Raw genomic sequence first — 17,253 nt, 5'->3', positions numbered from 1 at the left:
TGACCCTCCTCCCTCTCATGCTCTCTGTCTCTCATTCTCTCTCTCGCAAATAAATAAAATCTTAAAAAAAAAAAAAAAAAAGAAACAAAACACAGCGACTGATTTTAATGTTAGACTACTGAAAATACCATTGCCAAAACCAATCACTTCTGTGAATATAATATTAGTCAAGATGAACTGAACAACCCAATTCTTTAAGCACATGCAAAACTTTTGAGAAAAATATTTAGTGCCTAAAGTATTTCTGTGAAAATTTAAACTAATCTAACATTTCAAACTTGTGAACTGTGTATGAACCAAATAATCATATTACTTATTCTTATGAACTTGCCAAACTTCCTATTGACAACATGATAGATCCCTGGGTCCCACCTGGCATCCTATGACCAAAGCCTTGAGACAACCTATATCAAAGAAGCCTCAACTCACACATCCCAACCTTACTTAGGTACTGGTCTGGAAAACATTCACCCAACTCAGGTACTTATCCTTTAGTAGCTGAGAAGAATCTAAACACTGGAGATTTCAAGGTTTCAAGGTTTCCTTCCTTTCTCCCACAAATCCCAGTAAGTGGAAGAAAGCAGGAGAGCAATTAAATTTCACATCAGTAGGAATCATTAAACACCCCTACCCCCTCACACCACAGGGTAGAAGCAAGCAACCACACACATATATATATATGGAGATATATATATATATATGGATGCATATGGAGATACGGATATATATATGATATACCTATATATAAATATATATACATTTTATGCATATACATATATATATATATATCTTTATTAAAACTTTGATTCTGGGAGTACCTGGGTGGCACAATTGGTTGAGCTTCTGACTCTTGGTTTTGCCTCACCTCATGATCTCAGGGTCCTGAGATCGAGACCCGCATTGGGCTCTGGGCTCAACATGGAGTCTGCTTGAGATTCTCTCTCCCTCTCTCTGCCCCTCCTGCTTGTGCTCCCCTTCTCTCTCCCTCTAATAAATAAATAAATCTTTAAAAAAAATAAAAGCTTCAATTCTGAGGGCACATTTAGTAAAATAGATCCTCCATGATAGCAGAGATTTTGTCTCTTTTGTTCACCATAATATCCCTAGTGCTTAGAAGGGTACCTGGTGTATAGTAATTAGACAACTAGTGTTTGTTGAATGCACGAACAGTGAACAGAGATGAAGATCTCAAAGGCTAGCATCAACTTTGGTTGAGTGTAGTGATGGGAAAGGGTACCATAGCAAATTGCTTTCTACTTCTCAATGTTGCCAATGGTAAATATAAGTAAGCCCTACAGTAATGAGGAGGTGAAACTTCCTAAAGATTTTACAGCAGAAAACAGAACAAAACAGAAAGGAGCAGGATGGAAGGACACTTTAGAATTAGCATCAGGACCTATAGAGCCCTGGGCTATGGGAACTGGCAGGGCAGGTAGAAGCCAAGGGTGTGTAGACAGTAATGAGTCTGAAATTCCTGGCAGAACCTTGGTAAAAAATGAGATCTTGGCAGTACCCATGACCCTCCTCTTTGGTGGTCTCTCAGCTGGATTCAGAATTTCAGGGCCTGACTACCCACTATCTTCAGTACATGATCTGTGCTTTTGGTAGTATCTGCCTAAGCAAACTGACCTATGGAAGATTGGCCAAGGCCAGGAGTGGTCTGCCCCAAATTGCCTCAACCATGATACATGTGAGCTTGGCCAAAACTGTCCAACTTGGATACATAAGCTCAAGTACCCTTGCTTTGCCATACACTCCTTTGGGAGTGATGGCTCAGACTCTCACCTTGTGTTTGCCAAGAAAACTCTTAATTTTATGCAAGGAAACAGGTCATTTCTGAGGCCCAGTAGTCAAAGTGGAAACTACCAAATGAGGATAATTGGAAGTTTATACCTTAGATTCCTGTCTGGGAGGCTAAAAGGACTCAAGATTGCAATGTAAGGCACAAGTAAACATAACTACAGATGAATGAAAGTCCAGATCACATTAAAAACCTTCATCAAAGTCCCACTCTGCAGTAGATAACATAAGGTTAGTAGAACTCATTATGAGGACTCTAAATTATGCATAGAAGACCTACTATAGAATGCAGATGGACATTAAGTTGCCTGATGAAACCTGAATTCTCTGTCCAGGACTCTGCTGGTATTAAGGATATTCCTTTTCTTGGTGTTGCGTAAGCATTATCAATGTATCGGTCAAAGGTCAAGATGCTTATCTAATGACTTCTTTTCCTCCTTCTCCTCTTCCTCCCCATTAGTATTATTATTATCATTATAAAAGTAATACATACATACTGTAAGAGATTCAAATAGTACCAAAGGATATAAAATAAAAAATTAAAGACTTTCTTCTCCCTAGCTCTTATTTCCAGTAGGATTTCAACACTATCAGTTTCCTGTTTCTATAATTATAAAATGGGTGGGGGGAGCTCAAAAAATCCTACACTTAATATATTCACATAGATAAGGGAAGACATGACAACCAGGAGATAGGAATAGAATGCTATATAAAAAAGAAAAATCAGAAAGTTATATAGAGTCCTTGAAAATTAAAAATAAATAAATAGCAGAAATTAACGAGCTCATTCAAAGGCTAGAGGAGCACGTTCAAGAATAATTCCAGAAAGTAGAACCCAAAGAAAAAGATCAAAAATGTTTTTTAAAAGACAAAAAAAAAAATTAGAGGATCAATCCAGGAGATTCAATATATAAATATAGTAGTTCCCAAGAACCATCTACATTTTAAAGGGATCTCCTTGGCTTTATACTGACAGTAGGCTGGATTTTCCTCTGTCATTTTTGATTCTATGTGTTATTTTACCTTTTGGGAAAGGATGACATAAAAGTTATCCTGACTAAAGGAAAAATATTTGGAAGGCTTTTTTTTTCTTTCCATATTCTATGAAACAGTTTTAATAAGGTTGGATTTATAGTCTTTGAAATATTCATAGAATTGAGCCCATGAAACCATCTGGGCCTGGCATTTGTTTCCAGGGGCTGTTATACAATGCTTTCACAACTGTTTCACTTTAGCCTATGGCCACTGGTTTATTTAAGGTTGTTTTATCTACCTTGAGTCCGTTTCTAATAATTCATATTTTCAATTTCTGCCAGGCTTTCAGATTTATTTGTATAGTTGAACAAGCTCTTCCCCTACGATTTTCTAATATTGTCTTCTGATTTTTGGCTAATTCCTTGTTCTTCTAATGTCCAGTATGCTTACATTTTCCTTTTTTCCCCCTGATATGTGTGAGTTAGTTAGCTTTATATATCTACCTGATTTATTCCAAGAAACAATTCTTGAATAGATAGACAGACATATACAGCAAATACAGAAAATTTTTATTTCTTAAGCCATTAAGTTCTGTGTTTGTTTCTTCCTTATTTTTCAGTTTTATTTGGTAGCATCACATGATGGTTAAAAGCATAGAATTTGAAGTCAGACGTCCTGGAGTCTCATATTGATTTTTCCACTAGTAATCTTGTTGCTTTCTTAAAAGTATAAATATAAATAAATATTCTTCTGCTAACCAGATTAATTCCTCCTTTGATGCATATTCCTGTAACAGCTTTTTGTTTTTATTTTTCTTCCCTTCATTTCCAATTTACTTTTTCATTTATTTTAATTGTGTTTCCATTTATTTAAAGATGCCCTCTTGGAATATTTCTACTGAGGACTGCTTCATGGGGATGCCATTTGTTACAATTTTTTTTCCAGCTTTCTTGAGATAGAGTTGACAAATAAAAATTGTACATATGTAAGGTGTACAACTTGATGCTTTTATATGCATATATTTTGTGAAATAATCACAACATCAGGCTAATTAACAACCATCACCTTGCATAGATACCACCTTCTTTTGTTTTCCTTTTCTTTTGTGTGTGTGTGGGAAGAACACAAAATCTATCCTCTCAGTAAATTTCAAGTACAGAATATGGTGCTGTTAACTATAGTCACATTGCTGTACATTGGATCTCCAGAACTTACTCTCTTACATAACTGAAACTTTGTACCCCTGACCAATGCAATTTTGAGGTGGAGAATCCAGCAATCTCCCCTTGTCTCTGCTGTCCCTCAGCATTAAATAACTAATTACTCCTTCTCGCTAAGAAAATCACAAAGACTCCTACGTCAAAATAAAATTCCATAGCCCATAGGCCTCTATTTGAGTAACTTAATATTTATTTATTTTTGTTCTTCTGCCTCTACTTAGCTGCTGAGCTGTTTGTAGTTTTCCACTCTAACTTGTATGTGGGTTCTCCTCACAGTTTTCAGAGAACTTGACATTCTGTTTAAAATTTACATAAAATTAGCATCCTTTCTTGAATTTATTCACTTTCTTTGTACCTGCACATTTTATCCCTATTTTTTTCTGGTGTTATTGTAGATTATGACATGCTTGGTTATAGTTAACAGCCATTAAGAGAGAGAAGGACAAAACCTCCTAACTTATTTGCTTTAAAAAATGTACTAGTTATTTTCAAATGTTGTTCTCCTCATTTATGATTTTTTTTTTCTTTTTCTCCATCCTAAGTCTGTTGCATAGCTTTTCTCCTCATTCTCTCAACTCCCTTTCTTTTCTTAGTTTGGGACTTAGCTTGTCCTTGGCCCCAAAATGATATATTTCTTTTTATCACCTCTTAACATGAGATTCTATGTTATTTCCTTTAAACTAAGTGGTTTCTTAGTTCCCTGGAGATATGTATAATGGTCAGTCTATCAACCTGCAGTTTTCCGATCTATATAACTGAAGTTCCTAAATCCCTATCTAGTGGCAGATTTTCACCCCTGGCAGGACTAAATTCTGTTCCTAGACAGGATTAACATTTGCTAGGATAACCACCTGGCAGTCCTAATAGGTATACCATTTTCCATTTCCCCAGGCTACAAAGCACTGTTAATCTAGTTCACCACCATGCCATTGACCTTAGACCATGACCTTTAATTCTAGATGCTGAATTATTCTCCTTCCCCTTATGTGCTTTAACTTGACACATTAGGTCTATTTTCTCAGGTGCAATCCATCCAGAAATAAAAGTCCTTGCATTAGTTATTTATTGCTGCATAACAAATGGCTTTATCTGCATGGAGCACTGGGTGTTATATGAAAATAATGAATCATGGATCACTATATCAAAAACTAATGATGTATTGTATGGTGACTAACAGAACATAATAAAATAAAATTAAAAAAAAAAAGACAATGACTTAAAATGAAAACCACTGACTATCTTATAGTTTCTGTGCGTCGAGAATTTGGGAGCAGCTTAACTGGGTGGTTTTTGCTTGGATCTCTCATGAAGTTGCCATCAGAATCTTGGTAGGGGCTACATTCATCTGAAAGCTTGACTGAAGCTGGAGGATCTGCTCCTAACATGGCACACATACATGGCTATTGGCAAGATAACTCAGATTCTTACCATATAGGACTTCCCATTGGCTGCTTGAGCATTCTCATGACATGGTAACTAGTTTCTTTATGCAAAAGGGAGCAAGAGGGCAAAGCTGATAAACAATTTGATCAGGCTCAGTGGAATGGGCTACTAGTGTTGGATGAGCCAAGATAACTCCACTCACATGCCTGGAGGTTGGTGTTGCCTAGTAATTGGGCATCTCTCTATGTAATCACTCATGATCTAATAGTCTAGCTCAAGGTTCCTTACAAGGCAAAGAGAATATTCCAAAAGGATGAAGGAAGAAACTGTACTGAAGCTCTGAGACTCACATCATGTCACTTCTACAACATCCTATTGACTAAAATAAATAACAGAAGCAGCCCAGATTCAAGAATAGGGAAATAGACTCCAGTTCTTAAGATGACCATGATTTTTCAGTCAGCCACATTCTTCATTCCTGATGTTACTATTTCCAGTCATATGGAATATGAATAGTCATACTATTTCCAGCCTTGTTTACCCACTGTAATCACCTGGGCAGGTTTTCAAACACTGATACCAGAGAATGAGATTGACCCAGGCATGTGGATTTTTAAAAGCTGTCTAGGTGGTTCTAAAGGACAGTCAAGGTAAAGAACTGCCTTAAAGGAGGACCAGCTCCTTTTGAATATTTCAACCTCTTACAAATCAGAACCAAAGAAAAAATAGACAACTTATTGGTTTTGTTTTATTTTTCCTCACAGTCAACTGGCAGTGAATGTATCCACGGGAAAACTGACCAGAAAGACTGCCAGCATGGAAGGCTTTACCACTTTTCTACACTCGGTGATTTTTCATCATTTCTACTCAATGGAACAGTGAGGAAGCATTATCACTCAACGATTTTACCTTTGAGGCCTTTTTCATATATTTTTGTTTCTTGTAAATCTGACCACCTTGTGACTTCTCTAAGACACTACTTCTACTCCTTAAACTGCAAAATAATTTATATGATAGAAAGTGATTCTAGCATCAGCCAGTCTCCTCTTGGACCCTCTCTATTTCCTATCTAACACAAGAATGATTGTGCTCACTTTCTTTGGTTATTGAAGAAAATTCCTTTGTGGATGAATTCAGCTATACCATTGGCTGGCTGTAATAATGGGTCAAAATTTCCTTACATTCACCTGGAATTCAACCAGTGGCTCACCTCAATCTATTCTGTCACAAAAACCAACCTAAATTTAGGCATCTGGTCTGGGTTAATGTCTTTGGCTTTATCCCAATCTCTAAATTTCCACTGCAGCTCATATCTTATGAGTTTATGAAGATTCTCTTAATGAAAGCTACTCTAAACAGATTCCTTTACCCTGTTTTCACTCCATTCTCCATTTATTTCACAAATGCTAATGTTGTTCACATTTATTTCCATTCTTAGATACACACATCTGGATCTTACCAGGTTTCCTCCTGAGTCATAATACCCTAAAGGTCATATCCACCAGGTGTGTATTTTTCTACTTCACCCCCAAACATTGCTAGAAGTGCTGGAAGCCACACGTGAGAATCAAAGAGATAAAGCACATTTTTGAATGCAACTTGTACATGCATTCTCATTTTTTTTATGACTTTTAAGTCTTAGAATTTAATCTCCAAAAAGACTCTACATGTCCTTTTTTATCAGTCAATGAAAATTATATAATCTGCTGTGTTGCCATTGTTCCCCTGGGGACTGGGAAGTTTAGAGCTAACCTAATGCTCAAACATAATTAACATAACTAAGGAGATGAGATCTGAATTTAGGGAAGGGAATTTTCCACATAAGACCCTTTCTGAGGCCTCAATTTGTTGTCTGGTTATGAATACCACTAACTCTATGATAAGGCAGAAACTTGACCAACTTTTTGGACCACCTGGATGATGGGAACCCTCTGTTCAGCACTTTTTGTTTTTTAATCAGCACCCCCTACCCACAACATCTCATAGTGTCACAAATTCTATCCCAGGGACTGTGAAACACTTCATGAAAATCTGATCCAGAATCCCTTCTTAGGACAGTGTGGGCTAGAGGAGAGAAGCAGTAATAAGGAAGCAACAATGCATTTGAACACCCATTATATGAGAGATGCTGCATATACACTAGGTCTCATTTTCCAAACACCTTAACAATCCAACAAAGACATCCTGATGAAGTTGAGGCTCACTGAGTATTAACTTACTGGCCCAAAACCAGTAGGTTAGCTAGGGAGAGGGAAAAAAAAAAAAAAAAAAAAAATGGAGTTTGAACCCAGGTTGCCTGAAGAAAGACCCAGGTTCCTTCTGCTCTATCAGATTATCTGGTTATATCTTTCTCATCTATAAACACATAACTTATTGTATGTTTGATTCATTAGTCAATTAACTAGGTGCTGCTTTGTGATTGCTTATATATTTTTTTAACTTTTCAGGAAAGCATACCTGTTATTCTCTAGTAGATGTACAGTGTGGAAGATGAAATTTGTATTGTAATTTTATCTTTCATAGCACACATGTACTTCTGGTCAAATGGTGGGTGCACTATTCAGTTATAGAATGAATGAATTTTTTAAAATGTTATTGAGTGTGAGACTTCCTCTCCAAAATTGCTAGACTTCCATGGCTGGTTTTGCTCAGAAAGTATAAACTTTGCATTCAATTCTGAACTATCTCCGAGTTATTCGGCTGACTATAGTCTAGTTCCACTAGCTTTAAGGAGGATTTCTTTCCAATAAGATCTAAGTATCAGAATGTGGTAGAATTATTCATCTGTGCTATTTTCCTCATCAATGTATTCTAAGGGTATGGATTATAATAAGCATTTGAAATAACTCATACTAATGGAGGCTTTCCTGGAGCATATTTGAAACCTACTTTACAGCTGCCTTCCACCTGGAAGCTAGAGCCTGGCTGGCTTACTGGACAAGGTTGGGTTCTGTGACTCCAAAGGTAATTCTCAAGTTATGTCATCTGCCTGATCTCATGGGTGCTGCCTTTCTAAATACCAGAGAAGCCTTGGGGTTCTGTAAGAGCCTGACGTGGGACTGAACTGTGCTCTTGAGAGAATGGCAGAGGAAGTAGAAACTCTCATTTTATGGCATATGACTGTTTATAGCAGTTAGCAGGATGCAGCCTTACAGTAAGAACATTGCCCATTCTGGACACGGTGCTCAAAACAAGAGAGCAAGATCAAACAGCTCCTTATGACTCAGTGTCACTGGTTTGGCATATTTTGTTTTCATGAAATAACATCTACACCTTGATGAATGTTCCTTTGGTGTCTTTGAATTTTCCCAGCCACCTGGTTTTATTACTGAGAAGTGAGAGGGAATCTTTTTTTTTCTGGCAAATCTGAAGCTGAATTACCACAAGACAACAGCCTTTCATCAGTATTTGAAGAAATAAAACAACCGCTCCCTGCAGTTGCCCTGTGCTGTTCTCTGGCAATGCAAGAAATTTATGGTGGCTCAAGTGCCAGAAAGTTCCAAGGTCACTTTCTTTTCAGCATGAAAGGAATAGCGAATCCACACAGCATCCCTGTGTTGATTAAACAGTCCGAGGTGAACTAAGCACTGGGGTGAGAAATTGAGTTTTGTATATATAAGGACATCTCTATGAGAGAAGGAACATCTGTAGGAAAAACGTAGGTGTAAACTGCCTTATTTAATTTCTTGGCTTGCTGTCAGGCCCTCACAAGTATGATTGTTGTCATCTAACTAAACGGCACCCCAAAAAACTTCAGTTCTTTTCTTCTAACAGAGAAATATGGTTGTCCCTGCTTTGCTTGAGATGCCACATGAATGCTAGAAATAGGGATATTTTTATAATAGACGTTTCTATAATTTAGCCCCATTCTCAAACTCACCTGATCAAATCACATCAATTTGCCCTTCTCTGTGTATGGGCACACAATCCAGGATATCGCTTAGGCTCTGCTTTTATGGAATTTACAACCTAGATTGACTATATTAGTTTCCTAGGGCTGCAGTAACAAATTACCACAAACCTTGTGGCTTAAAACAACAGAAATGTATTCTCTCACAGTTCTGGAGAAGTTCAAAATCAAGATGTCCACAAAGGCTCTGGGGGAGATTCCATTCCTTGCCTCTTCCAGCTTCTGGAAGTTGTTGGCGTTCCTGGGCTTGTGGCCACATCACTCCAGCCTCTGTTTCTGTTGCCACATAACATCTATAGCCTCTTCTTCTTCTCTGTATGTCTCATAAGGATATTTTTCATTGGGTTTAGGGCTCAAGATTATATCTTGAGATACTGAGCTTAACTTCTCTGCAAAGACTTTTTTTAGAGATAAGATCACAGTCAGTTCTGAGGATTAGGACCTGGATATGTCTTCTGGAGACAGTATTCAGCTCACCACAATGACATAGTGACTAATGCCAACAAGATCAAGTGAAATGTGACTGCAGGTGTTCCCCTGATTAACAACTTTTCTGCTAATTGCTTTGCGTGAGAATGGAAGAGCATATCAAAGTTGGAATGACCCTCAATAATGGAGGTCACACACAAGGTGCTAAGTCCAGGGATGAACTGGCTTGAGGACACACCTGCAGGACATTTTATAGGCAAGAAAAATATAAAACAAGAAGAGTAAGGGAAATCTTAGGTAATTACTTCCCCTCAGTTGTCCATGGGAGGGGAAGAGTCTATTACAGCAGAGAAATATTAGCAGAGGGGGGAGATAAAAGAGTAGCTGTTTCAAGATTAGATCATTCCATTTATAAATGCATCAAAAAGGACTTTTCTTCACCCTGAAGTTGAAAGCCTTTGATGATTACAAACAGACAACCCTCTTACAATTTTCACACTTTCTGAAGGAAAGTTTTTTTGAATCATTTTTAAGCTAGTTAAAACATAGTTGTAAAATGTGGTGAGCCTTTATGTATTTGGTCTCTCAGCTTCTATGGTTACCCCCACCCACCCCTCTGCCTGCAATTGAGTACCATTCCTGTAGTATCTGCTCAGTTGCCAGGTGAGGGGGAAGATGTGGAAAGAGAGGATGAGATGCCAAGAAAGTGATGGAAACTCTTTTCCTTAGGGAATCAGACCATGCCTTGTGTTATAGCCCCCTGATGTTTCTTCCAGGCCTTTGCTAACAGAATATAAAGTTATATTCTGCATATACTGCCCACTGAACACTTGGATTTAACTTGGGACACTCTCTGGGGAGCTGCTTTTAAAGTCTGGACTCTTCATAGCATTTGGACCTATCTGATATTTTTTTGTTGGATTTATTAGATTATGCGTTTATCATTTGTTTGATCACATGAAGAGGGAACCTCACCTGTATTGTTCACAAGTGAATTTCCCAGCACCCAGGACAGAGTTTGACACTCAAATATGCATTTGATAAGTGAATGATGGTCCCAAGTGTCTAGGGCAGTAATCTATGAGGCTGTCTACTGATATTCTACTGATGCCATTGCTTAGAACCCAAAGTAAGAGGAATAAATTAAATTGAAATGAATTTGTAAATGTTACTTTAAAAAATAGTTTGAATATATATCCTCTTGGAATTCTCTTAGCCTACAAATATCCTCTACATAAAAGAGAGGAAGAGATGTAGAAAAATGTCTTCCTTCTACTACTTTCACCATGGATCTTTCTTCTTATTGTTGCTACTACTTTTGAATACCAATACCAAATAATAAAAGTGTTGTGCAAACCTACCAGTTGTAAAGAACCAGCAGAGAGAACTCAGATGGGAAGTTGTGGTGGCAGTTCTATCTTTCCCCACTAGGTAGTGACAGTGCCAGGGATGTATGAGAGGGTGGAACACCAGCTGGAGGCATGATTGTGAAATGAGTGGATGATAGCCTGCTTCTGAAGGGTGTCTCATGATGCAATTCTTCTCTCATAATGCAAAAAAATAGACTTGTCAAGAAAGGATTTGGTTTTGTTAAAATAAACATCAGCTCCCCCCATTCAATTATCAAATTGGCAGGATCCCATACCCTATGACACATTCCATATTGAAATACTTTTAGGTATCTCAAAAATATCTAATGGGATGGCAAAAGCCCAAGTGCCTCTGCATAGCCAGGTCTCCCTAGTACAAGCAGATAACTCATTTGCCAACTCAGGGATTATGCCAAATACCATTCAATATTAAAGTGTTAGAGCAGGGCAAAGATATACAGATGTCGGTCTCTGCAGCTGACATTCCACCAAATCTTGGTTACACCCAGCTGGTGTTTGTGTATCTGTTACCCAAACTCTTTTCTAGCTCCTGTCAAAGTGTCTGGACAAGTGGGAAGCTCTGTCCTTTTAGCCACTTACAGCAATGTCTGTGACCAGTGGGCTATTGTGTTGAGGTGGGGCAGTGGTCTGGAAGGTCGGGTAGAGGAATGGAAAGATGCACAGCAGAATCTTGAAGACAGAGAGAGTTGTCAAGGCCCTAAGGGAACTCTTGCTAAGGATGGTGAGACAGCGGCTAGCTGGACCCAACAGAGGTACTGAAGGGCCCACGGAGTGACCATGGTTTGTGTGAGAACCCAGGGGAGGAAGAGGCTGTGGATAAAAGTATAGATAATAAACTTTGTGAAATATTGAAGCCCAAAGAGGAAAACTGAACCCAAGAGGAGAGGATGATTTACTGAACCAGTTCACAGAAGAAATGGGGCTATACGCAGGTTGGGGTGGAGTCATGTTATTGGAGGATATTGATCAGAAGTCAGCACTTCATTTCAGAGCACTAAGGGGAATGGGGAATGTGAGGAACAGCTCAGGTATATAAAGATCGGGAGCTAAGACTCATTTCTATGAACCCAATACTTATAGAAAGGGGGATAACATTCTGCCATAATTTAAGCAGAGAAACACCAGCTCACAAAATGCGGCTGTTTATATTAATATGACCCGCTAGGTATCCAATGTTAGGTGATCTTCAGATTACTTATTAAATCCATTTAATTAACATTTTAAAATACTTCCCCTCCCACTTTGCACACAGAAATATATGTCAGTATGCTTGATGGAAACTGACCTGTATACAAACATACAAACAAAGAAAACGTGACCTAAAAATTTTAAGGTAACGATGTTATTTGAAAAAACATGACATACAGGATGAAAAATAGTGAGGAGAAAAATAAATTAAGCTTTTCTTAAACCTAATGAAGTTTTGCTTCTCCACTCATTGTTTTTAAATTTGCTTACTTCAAGGAAGAGTTTTTAATTAACTTAATTTCAACTCAATTACTGTGTTATTAAAAATAAGCTTCATAGCTTTCAAGCCCTAAATAAAATTTTATCAATATATTTAGCTTGATATCATCCATCAAATTATAGCTGCAAAAGAATCTTAGCATTAATCATTGAAAGGTTTACTTCTGGAGAAAATTAAACCCTTGCTGCTCTGAATTTCTCATCATTGGACATTCTTAAAATGTGTGTAATGATACACATACTCAAAAATAAAGATCAAGAATCATACACACCAATATAATAAGTCTTTGCTGTTTTGAAAAGCAAATGGAAAAATTAGATTGTGTTATAATCACGATTCTACAACTCTACTAAAACCAGTGACTTGTACACTTTAAATAGGTGAATTTTATGGTATATAAATTATGTATCAATAAAGCTGTTTTTAAAAAGAGGAAATAGAAATCCCAATTTAAAACTTGATAATGTCATTAAACAACTACAGGACATACAGTCATTATTAAAAATTCAGTTGTTTTGAATTACTGGTCATTCAACATTTTTTAAAAACTAATAGTAACTTAATAGAAGTCTATGTAGCATCAGAAGGACACTTAGAGAGGGGATCAACTTTATAGTTGCTTGTTAATTTTAATATGATCTCTAGTATTTGAGTTACAAACCCTACAATTTTGATCATTTTAAAATTTTTTGTGAGGATTAGAGGATTTCAAAAGATAATATTTAGCTAAATGTTATCCCTAGATTCAAAGTATATACACTTCATTTAATGTCCTATGCTTACACATTGAGAATTTTAGGTCTTTGCTATTTTTTCATTAGCCCAGTTATTCTATCAATCTAAGTTGTCCATCTAAGTTATTTTAATATTCCTTCTTTTGCGACGTTTTTAAAAAGTGGAGAAATGTAGGCCTCAAAAATGTGAATGCATGAGTATGCACTTACCTATCAAGATAGATTGGGCATAACGCTGCCAAAGTGCTGGTGAGGGATTACAGCAACTAAAATTTTCATCTGTTGATAGTTGGAATCAGAATAGTAGACCCACTTTAGACAACAGTTTGGCAGTTTTTTATAATGTTAAATATACATTTGCCATGTGACCCAGCAATCAAAGTGAAATGAACATCTAAGTTTACATGCAAGCACACAAAATGTATGCAAATGTTTATAGGACCTTTATTGGTAATTGCCCCAAACTGGAAACACCAGAAATGTCCCTGCATTGGGGCATGATTAAAGACAATGTGGACATCCATTCAGTGGCATAATGCCCCAAAAGAAAAAGGAGCCAACCACTGATATACCCCAAAATGAGGATGAATCTAAAGTCCGTTACGCTACATGAAGGAAGCCAACTCAAAAGACTATAATTCCATGAACACTACATCTTAAAAAAGACAAAGCTAAAATTAAAAAAAAAAAAAAAAAGACAAATCTATAGAAACAGATAAAAAAAAAAGTCAGTGTTTTCTAGGGGCTGTGGATGAGGGTAAGAATTAACCATAAAAAGCATGAGGAGGGGCGCCTGGGTGGCTCAGTCGTTAAGCGTCTGCCTTCAGCTCGGGTCATGATCCTGGGGTCCTGGGATCGAGCCCCACATCGGGCTCCCTGCTCCTCGGGAAGCCTGCTTCTCCCTCTCCCACTCCCCTGGCTTGTGTTCCCTCTCTCGCTATGTCTCTCTCTGTCAAATAAATAAATAAAATCTTTAAAAAAAAAAAAAAAGCATGAGGAACCTTTGGGGGATGTTGGGGCTGTTCTGTATCTTGATTATGGCAGTGGTCATACAAAACACAGAACTCTACAATGAAAATAGTGGCTTTTCCTGTATGTAAAATATACCTAGATTTTTTTTTAAATGGAAACAAGGAGTTTCAATGAAATATTCGTTATTTCTTAAAAATGATGCCCAAGTCAAGAAAGAACTCAAACAAAATCAAATAACAGTGAATCAGGAATCACATCTTTTATAAAATATCTCATGGGACACACTTTCAAACTTCAAACTCTGAGGACCTTATGGATAATGCCAGGGAGATGTTGATGGCACAGGTGCCCAGTAAAGGTCCTGCAGCCATTTTCCATATCGTTCTGAGAGAGAGTTAAGATTTAGTGCTTAATGTTAGTATAGCATATATCTATTAACTTCCCTCTTATAAATCTAGAGTGGTATTTTATATGGACCATATTTTGGCAATTGAAAAAGTTACTACTCAATAATTCTGTGTTTTGGGGTTGAGATTAAAAACCCTCTCTAGGGGAAGCCCTTCTTGTAGACTCCCCATTCCTGATAAAGGGCCTTAGGGTAATAACTTCTATGTGGCCCTGGTGAACATGTTTGAAATTCTGCTTGTCATGAACTCCCAGAAAAGAGAGGAAGGGAATTGATCACAGAGATAAGTGCTGGGCATTGCCCATCACTGGTACCACATTGGTCACACCAATAAAATGCATTTTTCCTAATTAAAAAAAAAAGGTGGAAGGTAAGAGGTGAAGGAGGGAAAAGAATGTTGTTAAAATAATTTGTAAAATGATGTCAATATTTTTATTTAAGGGAGGTTAAGAGAATTCCAAGCTTCATTTGTGTGTATGTACTTTGGCATGTATGCATGCCCCCATCAACTTGTGTGGCTGTGATATATATCTATCATCTATCTATCTACCTATCTATCTCCTATCTATTCATCCATCCATCCATCTATCCAACTTGCTTAGTTGTGATCTCTCTTTCTCTCTCTCCCTCCCTCCCTATCATTATATCTATATCTAGCTAGCTAGATAGGTAGGGAGAAATTCACTGTGGTAAACATATTATTTTGGGACATTTATCTTAGACATAAATATGTAGGTACATTGAAGTTCAAGGATAACATTTTCTCATACAATTTAGTGAGTATCTATCTGCTCTGTGTCCTGGCACTGTAGTAAATCCTTTGTATTTATTCACTATTTAAATCTTTAAAGCAGTTCTTCTCAAAACATAGTGCCAGAACCTGTGGAGTTCACCTTTCAGGGAATCCACAAGGTCCACACTTTTCCAATTACAAATCTGTTCGAGGCTGGGTTTTCTTTAAACATTTCAACCAAAACAATGTATCACAGCAGATGGAATGCCAAAACAGATAAGAGAATCTGGTTGTTTTATATTAATCCAGACATTAAAGAGACCTACAAAATTACAAAACAATGCTAGTCCTCTAAGGGTTTTTTTTTGTAATTACAGTTATTGTTCTTAAGAAATGTATGTTATTTATGTTAATATAGAACAGGCATATTATAATTTTAAAATAAATTAGTAAGTATTTTTGGATGTTTTGGTTTTAATTTCCAGTGTGATTAATATCAATAGGTAGCACCCATCTATCACAAAGCAAAAGCTCTTTTGGGTTCCCAACAATTTTTTAAGTGTAAAGAGGCCATGAGACAAAAACAAACAAACAAAAAACCTGCTGATTCAGAAAAATCCTATGATCATCCCCATTTTCAGATGTCCAATATCTCACAAATGTTAAGTGGCAGAGCTAGTTGACCACCCCCCCCCCCCCCCCCGCTCAAGCTTTGCTCTCTTCTGTGTCTTCATTTTGGGGGCATTTACAAATGGTGTTTCTCTCAAAAGGGTATATATGCCATTTAGGTTCTCTCCCCCGCAGAACCTGCTTATTCAAATGGGACAGGATAATGATAGGGCATGGACAGACAATATTCCCACCTCATATGCTCCCATTGCTACTCAATCTTTTCTGGAGGACATCAGGGAGATGGCTTCACTAATGTGCTAGAGAAAGGCTCACAGAAAGGAGCAGGATGTATTGTCACAGAAGCTGTGGACAGGTGAGTTCCTGCCCCACACAACCCCCCAAACCCTTTGCTTTCCTGGTTCCCAGAAAATCTACTGCCTGCCTGGATCCATGTGGGCAGTTGTGTATCATTTTGGAAGGAGTACAATTTCAGAATCAATCACCTTGCCTTTGAAATTATTCCTCTGCCACTTAACAAGTTCTTCCATTTAGGGCAAGCTATATTTCCTCTGTTAGCCTTAGTCTCCTTTCTCTGTAAAATGGGGTGATGATATCCACATGATACAAGGGGTGGGATAATTTAATAAACTAACACAATTAAAGTGCTTGCAGTAGAGTAGGCAAGGAGGACAGGTAGGCATCTTCACTTCTCCTTCCCCTAGATTTGTTCCCTCCTAAATGTTCTTCTCTCTTCTCTGTGGATATATGGTCAAAGGAGACCTAGAGAACCCTGTATTTTGTATTTTCTATTTAGATTCTGGAGGGAGAGTTGTGGGGGAAGTTTACAGTTACTTCATAAATGTCTTTACAGATGTCTAAGATGTGCTCTGCTTCTTTGATGTGCAAAGTATAAAATACTTCTATGTTATTCTATTTTCTTCAAGACAACTCTTTAAAGTAGGAAGAACTTATCCTCATTTCATTATTGGGAGGCAGAGGCCCACCAGAATAAAGATAATGCCTGAGGCTGCTGGACCTCAAGTGTAAACTAGCATCTCTTCTTTTCCTTTGCTCTTCATTCTCTTGCCCCTCAGCCTGGAGCAAGACCAGGGTGGGGTGAATGATGCACAATGTACAGAAACCTCATGCCCCTTCTATAGACTGTTCTGATGATATTTCTTTCTATCTCTCATCTGTTTCCTTTGTAGGAGAACAGAAAA

Source organism: Phoca vitulina, unplaced genomic scaffold (assembly GCF_004348235.1).
Source record: "Phoca vitulina isolate PV1807 unplaced genomic scaffold, GSC_HSeal_1.0 scaffold22, whole genome shotgun sequence".
NCBI classification, from domain to species: domain Eukaryota; kingdom Metazoa; phylum Chordata; class Mammalia; order Carnivora; family Phocidae; genus Phoca; species Phoca vitulina.
This window is presented reverse-complemented; position numbering follows the sequence as displayed.